This window comes from Hordeum vulgare, chromosome 1H (genome assembly GCF_904849725.1).
Source record: "Hordeum vulgare subsp. vulgare chromosome 1H, MorexV3_pseudomolecules_assembly, whole genome shotgun sequence".
Lineage (NCBI taxonomy): Eukaryota > Viridiplantae > Streptophyta > Magnoliopsida > Poales > Poaceae > Hordeum > Hordeum vulgare.
In genome coordinates this window covers 186776959-186784935 of record NC_058518.1, presented here as the reverse complement: position 1 = coordinate 186784935, position 7977 = coordinate 186776959, and the positions used below count along the sequence as shown (strand labels likewise).

At 47.5% G+C, this 7977-nt stretch overlaps 1 long non-coding RNA gene across 1 annotated transcript; it reads right to left on the bottom strand.

Moving 5' to 3' along the window:
* Nucleotides 1-217: 217 nt before the first annotated feature.
* LOC123428389 lies at nt 218-3158 on the bottom strand. The gene is made up of 4 exons (XR_006622537.1): nt 2536-3158; nt 1104-1301; nt 768-800; nt 218-516 (listed from the first exon to the last, which is right to left on the bottom strand). It is a non-coding gene; the product is annotated as an uncharacterized LOC123428389 (long non-coding RNA).
* Nucleotides 3159-7977: the final 4819 nt, after the last annotated feature.

Sequence of the window (7977 nt, the reverse complement as noted above, 5' to 3'; positions counted from 1 at the left end):
CGTGGGATTAAGTGGTAGCCCAGTTAATTTTTATGTGGGACTTGTGACGTCCATATACTGTCCATATACTGCAACATTCATACTTTTATAGTATTTCTGAGATAAAAAACTGTCCATATAATTTCTGAGATAAAAATACTGTCTATACTCTAAATCTTTCTTCAGAAAAAAAATATACTTTCTAAGATAAAAATACTGTCCATATTCTAAATCTTTCTTCAGAAAAACATATACTTTCTTAGATAAAAATATACTGCAACAAAATAGTATTTCTCAGATAAAAATACTCCGAATCTCTCTTCAGATTAAACATATCTCTGCAACTTACACTCTTTCGGATAATTATTAAACTACAGGATAAGATGTATACTTCCACAAAGCAACAGCAACTTGCTCCACAAAGCAACAGCAACTTGCACCATGAATCAACTTGGTTTCACTGTGAAACTCCTAAGCTCATCCTGACGAAGCAACAGCAACTTGGAGAATATATAAACTTGCTCCACAAAGCTGATCCTGACGAAGCAACAGCAACTTGAAGTCATGCAATTTTATATAAAGGAAAATATAACAAATCTAACTTGGAGAATTTCTTTCTGACCAACTCCTCTAAAACAAGTTGATCCGCACGAAATCAAGTACAGCGAAGTTCCATACAAAGTTTGAATAGGTAGCGAAAAGACATGACTAATTCTGCATCATAACAAGATGCATAACAAGAGCAGACGAAATAAGAACCGATGGGATAGATGGGTCAGGCAACTCACCTATAGTCTTCAGTCTTGCTGGGTTACGGTTCCCTGCATAAAAAGGCACCGTAAATATTTTACCATTTGTGAGATAATTAAAATATTGTAGTCACTAGACAAATGAGAAGAATATTTGTACTAAATTTGTATATGTTGTCATGATAACTCTGTCAGCTTCTACAGTATAGTCCATCACCTTTTTGTGACTGGTTAATGAGGAAAACCCAACAAAAACTAAATTTCAGAATTGACACTGGCAATATATCTTGTAGTACATTTCATATAAGTCATAATCTTACTCAAATCTCCACATTTAGATCATAAAAAGAGACGCAAGAATTAACGGATCCATACAGTCTATTTGTCTGCCAAATCGGAAGTATGAAGTATGAAGTAAGTCCAGCACCCTTTTTGCACACAGCCTCTCAATGCTAAACAAATCGGAAGTATGAAGTAAGAACTGATTTGGCTGGCCATCGGGGCCTGCGAAGCCACCGCCAAATCTAGCATCCTGGTTGTGAGCTCCTCTGAAGACATGATGCCGGGGTGGATCTAGATACACACAGAACAATTGTTGAGTTAAATTAATGGACCGGACTAGGGAGCGGCGCCCGTAGGAAAGCCTTACCGTGCGGCGGCTCCAACAGACTAAGCACGACCTGCCATATGCAAGATTCACTTTGATGTTTGAAAATTCAAAAAGTTTTATCTACAAAACCGTTAATTCAATCGATGATCCGTTTTCATCATTGACTTTCTCGCGACGAGTTCTTCGAAACTAGATCCCATGTTGACATGTTCCGTCAACTATTTTTTTTCGTTCATACTTGCCACATTTTTTGACTCACTTGCCATATTATTAACCACTTACTTGTCTAAAAAAATAACTTGATTGTCACTTTTTAATATTGTTTTGTACAAAGCCTTGTAGTAGTTTTCATCATACATGATATAAAAAGCATGTAGTAGGTTGTGTTTGTCAAATTAAATATGTCAACTTGTCATATTTACATATAAATTTGCCAGAAAACTATTTTGTGTGCTTCTTAGTTTTACTGTGCCAAGTTGTCATATTTACAAACGATGACCAAAAAAGATTTCTTGTGGTCATCAGTTTTAAATATGTTGATTTGTCATATTTTTGCGCGTGATCGTCTAAAAAAAGTTGTTTGTGCTTGCTCGTTTGATTATGTTGAGATGTCATATTTATACGCAATTTCCAAATAATATGACGATTAAGTTATTTTTACCACACAAGTAAGTACTTACCAATATGACAAGTAAGTGCAACAAATGTGGTAAGTACGAGAAACAAAAAAGTTGTCGAAACATGTCGACATGGGATCTAGTTTTAAAGATCTCGTTGCGATAAAATCAGTGGCGAAAACGGATCATCGATCGAATTAACGGTTTGAAAGATAAAACTTTTTAAATTTCAGTCATTCAAAACAAATCTGCATGCATGCATGCATGACGGAGAGTGTGCCAGCCGCCGCACGCTAATAACAATATGCAGCGCAGTTAGTTAGATTTTCCCTAAATTAATTTGCGATTAAGGCACAGCTTGTCTTCCAGGTAAACTTATGGGCTTGTGTTCAGTTTACACTGGTATTTGACCAGGCACTAATGAAACGACCCAATACAAGTAGATGCTCTGGTGACTCAAGTCAGAGGATTTGCGCACTTGTAATTTAGTATAAAAGAAAGCATCAAGCCGTATGAAGTCCACCAAATTTCTAAGATACCAAGAATATACAGTTCAACTAGAAAAGCAGGAGCAGCAAACCTGTAGCTGCTGAAGCAGATGACAGAGAGGCGGTAGCAACAGCGAAACAGTGGACGAGGGGGCGACAATGGCCTGGTCGCGAACAGGTGGTGGTCCTCGGGCTTTCTTGCCACCGGCGGCTAGCAGGAAGTCCTCGGGATGAGGGGTGGCAGCGGAGCGGACAGGCTCTGGCGACGGAGGTGTATGGGGGAGGGGGGATTTTTGGAACACACAGCCTCTCAATGCGATTCAGACATTCAGTGCCAAGCTTTTCTAGTCAGAAAAATTCTGCACTACACTTTGCAGTTCATCTCGCAGCAATGAGATGCTTAGGTCGATCCATGCTTAGGTCGATCCATGGCCCGAGGGATTCGTCCCGGAGGAGAGGCTGGCTGTTGGGGAGGGGAAGGTGAGATCTGTGGATACCTGGGAGCAGAGGAGGAGGCGGGGGAGCAGGTGTCGGGATTTCCCCAGCGATTTCCTCTCGCGGCGGAGGGGGAGCCGAAGATGGCGTCGGAAGGGTGAGGGACGGTGGTGGCGGCGGCGCCATGGATTGGCAGGATGAAGACGCATTCCCAGCGATTTCCTTGGACGAGGTGGCGGTGGCGGTGGCGCCATGGATCGGGAGCGGGTGTCTTGGCACGGTGCGGTGGACTGTCGATGGGCTTTTCTGGGCTATCCATTTATCCCAGTTAATTTTTGTGCGTGTCCACAAATGCCATTTAAGAATTTTTTGGTGGATGGCATATGTGGGACTAGTGGGTCCCAGCGCCATTTACATCCCTACACCCATCCACCTTCGTCACACGGCATCGATAAATTATTGTCCCAGGCCCTGAGTGAGTGTGTGTGTGGGTGCGTGCCCTTGCGTGCGTGCGTGTTACTGACTGCTCATAAGTACATGTGTGACCTCGAGGAATGGAATTGAATCTAAGATCTATCAGAACGGACGCCCGCCATGTTGGTATTTTGTTTGTTTGGATCGGTCTGACATACATTTGTGTCCGCTTTTGCAATTGAGTCGGTGTTTGCAACGTGATCAGCGATTCATTTTTAGCATATGTAAATATTTTAAAAATATAGGAATCATTAGTTAAACATTTAATGTCAACTGGAAGGCCGGTGATAGTTCACATTACATTAAATATAAAATTAAATAAACTAAAAATAAGGAGGTGCATTGCTAGGCGTGAGGAGCGGTGGGGTTGATGATCGGGAACGCATGTTGCTTCTCATGCTCCCACGCAAACTAGGCCTCCCAATCGAGGGAGTTTGCAACGTACAGACGGGGTTGCGTCGCTACTCTGACGTTAGCTGTTTTCGTCGGTGCCTCCCCTCCTTCGCATGCTCCCGTGTCGACCGTGGGCACTAGGATCCTCTTCGGATCCAAATGTCAGTCGTGCGACAGCGTAACAACAGCGTAAGGGAGGGAGATGTGATGCTCCACCAGTGTCGTCTCGCCCAGTGCATTGGTACGCTGACCGGTTGGCGTGGCGGACGGGAGCGCGCGGACAGGGACGACGGGGGACTTGACATTGTCTTTGCTAGAGAATAAACCCATGGTAGCTAGGGTTTGCTGTCGGTGGGGGAGCATCGGGTGGCTAGATGTGGATGGGGGTGATTTTTGGAAGAGGATGAGCCCCCCACCCCATGTTCGGATTAAAAAAGGACGCCTCTGGGTTGCCGTGCGTGGGCTTGTGGTGGGTGGTTGTCGTTAATAAAAACGATGCTGGCTTTGATCGGCCGTCATGTATGGATGGGCGCTAACATGAGAAGGCGCGTGCCGCGTCCGCACCTATGCATTTCACGCGCAATTTTGGGTCAAAAAATGGGTTCGTACGGACGCGTTTTGAGTTTGGACCGACACGTTGGGCCTTCACTTTTGTCTGTGCCGATCCAAACGGACACAGGCGGACGATTTGAGTCGCTTCGTTCGAGTTGTTCTTAGGCCGTGCTTGGATTGGATGTATTTCAATAGAGATGTGTATGTGTAATTTACTGGTCTTTGTGCAAATTCCACCCGAATGTGAAACGAGGGCAGCATGTGTGTATTTTTTACAAGTGTAACAGTGATCCAAACAGGGTCTAAGAAGAAAATGTGGCTGGGGAAAGAAAAATACTTGCTAAGAACTTTCTTGTTTACCCGTTTTACGCGAGCAATCAAATTAATTGTTAAGATTTATTACATTAATGTAATTAGGAAAATCTACTTTTTCTCAAACCGTCGAACGACTCTTCCCGGCAACCATCGCCTCTCCCGCTCGTCCTCGAATCGACGCAACTCCTTGTATCATCGTGTCTCTCCAAGGAATATTTATACTCATGTAATCATCGATGAATGTTTAATCATTTTCCATTCCAAACACATTATCAACACTTGCCTACCAAGAGCAATGCGCAACAGAGAAAGAGAGAACACAGAGAAGAAAGGGAGGGAAGGAGCACTCACCGATGGTGAGATGTTAGGCCTTGTCTCCTTCTTTCTCTGTCTGATCCGCGAGGACAGTCGCCGCTACCGCCTCATTGCCCTTCACCGCCATGGAGTTGATGGCCTTCGTCGTTTTCGTCGCCGGATGCAAGCCATCCGATGGTTCGGACGCAATGTCGTTGGACGCGCCCGTTGCGGTGCTCACCACGCCGCTGGACACGGTCACCGTGCTCTTGGACGCACCCACCGCGGTCCTCCCCGCGCTCGTGGTCTAGCGCCCATGGGGTTGGCCGGCCCGAGTGCCCACATGGTGCACGGGGCCGGTACCGCTCCTGCTCTGCCCACCGAGTCCCCGCCTCCACCCCACCTCCATCGATCGCGTTGATCCCGCCGCCGACAGCAGATGCCGTGGCCGTTGTCCCGAGCCTCTGCCCGCCTGGCTACGCCCCGGTACCAATGCACTCAACGATGAATGCGGAGGAGGCGCTCTCCTTCCTCTTTGCGCCAATCGGTACCTCGGACGTCGTTCGCCTTGGAGCCGGCATGGAGGGCGCCACACCTCAACAGGAGATGGCCGCGGGCTCGAGCAGCCGCACGGAATGGCGGTTCGGGCGGCTCTTAGGGCGCGTCATGGCCGCCATCGACCGCCGCCCCGGTCGTAGCGCCGACTCGTGGGATCCGGCGGGTCTCGGCATTGCCCCCGCCCTGCCGTGCGGTGTGCGCCTCGATCTCGTCTTGGTCACCTCTTCCTCCAATGAGGAAGACTCCCCCCATGTCTCGTCGGTGAGCGGCCGAAGTGGAGCAAGGTGGCGCTGGCGGTTTTTCTGCCTTCATCGGCAGCATCGAGGTGGCCGAGGGTTTGTGGTCATGGCTGGTACGGTAGAGGTTGTTGCCTTATCCTTAATCGCCCCTCCCATCTCCCTTATGCGGCGGCTGAAGTGGGCCGGCCAAAGGCCGTGGCGGCCCAGGTGCACGCGTCCGCATGCCCTCTGTTTTCATTTTTTTTCTCTGTTTTAGTTAATTTTAGTATAATTATTGTATTAGTGTAATACTCTCTCCTTTCTGGTTTATAGGGCTCATCTCAAAAATTTAGGATTTCCATTATATTAGGCTCATTTTGAGTCTAATTGATTTAAACTCTCTTTGAGTCCCACGCCATATTTAATTCATGGAGTTTAGAGAAAGGAAATGAGTGTCTATGCATGTATCGTTTTCTACATGTTGTTGGGTAACGTAGCATAAATTCAAAAAATTTCCTACGCATATTCAGATATTCCTATGGAGAGACCAGCAACGAGAGAGGGGTGAGAGCATCTTCATACCTTTGAAGATCGCTAAGCGAAAGCGTTACTAGAACGCGGTTGATGGAGTCGTACTCGCGGCGATTCAGATCGCGGTGTGATTCCGATCTAGTGCCGAACCACGGCACCACCGCGTTCAACACACGTGCATCCCGGTGACGTCTCCCGCACCTTGATCCAGCAAGGACGAGGGAGAGGTTGGGGAAGATCTCCGGCAGCACGACGGCGTGGTGTCGATGGAGAGACGAGGTCTCCCGGCACGGCTTCGCCAAGCACCGGCAGAGAGGAGGAGAAAGAAGAGCAGGGCTGCGCCGAGGGAGAGATAAAACTATGTCTCCAAAAGCCCAAAAGGTGCCCACTATATATAGGGGGGGAGGGGTTGCGCCCCCTTGAGGGTTTCTCTCTCCTGGGAGGGGCGGCAGCCCTAGATGGGGGAGGTGCGGCGGCCAAAGGGGGGGAGGAGGGGTGGCGCACCCCTCTGGTGGGCCTTAGGCCCACCTGCGCTAGGGTTCCCCCGCCCCTCTCCCTTCTTCCTGCGCCATGGGCTGAGTGGGGGGGGCGCACCAGTCCACTTAGGGGCTGGTTCCCTCCCGCACTTGGCCCATCTAGCCTCCCGGGGTCGTTGCCCCCTTCCGGTGGACCCCCGGGGCCAACTCCGGTGGTCCCGGTGGTCCTGATACGTTACCGGTGACGCCCGAAACACTTCCGGTGTCCGAAACCATCCATCCTATATATCAATCTTTACCTTCGAACCATTCCGGAGCTCCTCGTGACATCCGGGATCTCATCCGAAACTCCGAACAACTTTCGATAACCTCGTATAACAATTCCCTATAACCCTAGCGTCATCGAACCTTAAGCGTGTAGACCCTACGGGTTCGGGAGACAGGCAGACATGATCGAGACACCTCTCCGGCCAATAACCATCAGCGGGGTATGGATACCCATGGTGGCTCCCACTTTCTCCACGATGATCTCATCGGATGAACCACGATGTCAAGGATTCAATCAATCCCGTATACAATTCCCTTTGTCTGTCGGTATAGAACTTGCCCGAGATTCGATCGTTGGTATACCTATACCTTGTTCAATATCGTTACCGATAAGTCTCTTTACTCGTTCCGTAGCACGTCATCGTGTGACTAACTCCTTTAGTCACATTGAGCTCATGATGATGTTCTACCGAGTGGGCCCAGAGATACCTCTCCGTCACACGGAGTGACAAATCCCGATCTCGATTCGTACCAACCCAACATACACTTTCAGAGGTACTCGTAGTGCACCTTTATAGTCACCTAGTTACGTTGTGACGTTTGATACACCCAAATCACTCCTACGATATCCGGGAGTTGCACAATTTCACGGTCGAAGGAAAAGACACTTGACATTAGAAAATCTTTAGCATACGAACAATATGATCTAGTGCTATGCTTATGATTGGGTCTTGTCCATCACATCATTCTCCCAATAATGTGATCCCGTTATCAATGACATCTAATGCCCATGAACAGGAAACCATGATCATCTATTGACTAACGAGCTAGCCAACTAGAGGCTTGCTAGGGACACGTTGTGATCTATTTATTCACACATGTATTACTGTTTCCTGTTAATACAATTATAGCATGAACAATAGACGATTATCATGAACAAGGAAATATGATAATAACCATTTTATTATTGCCTCTAGGGAATATTTTCAACACATGCACCATGCAAGTCCAATAAGAAAGA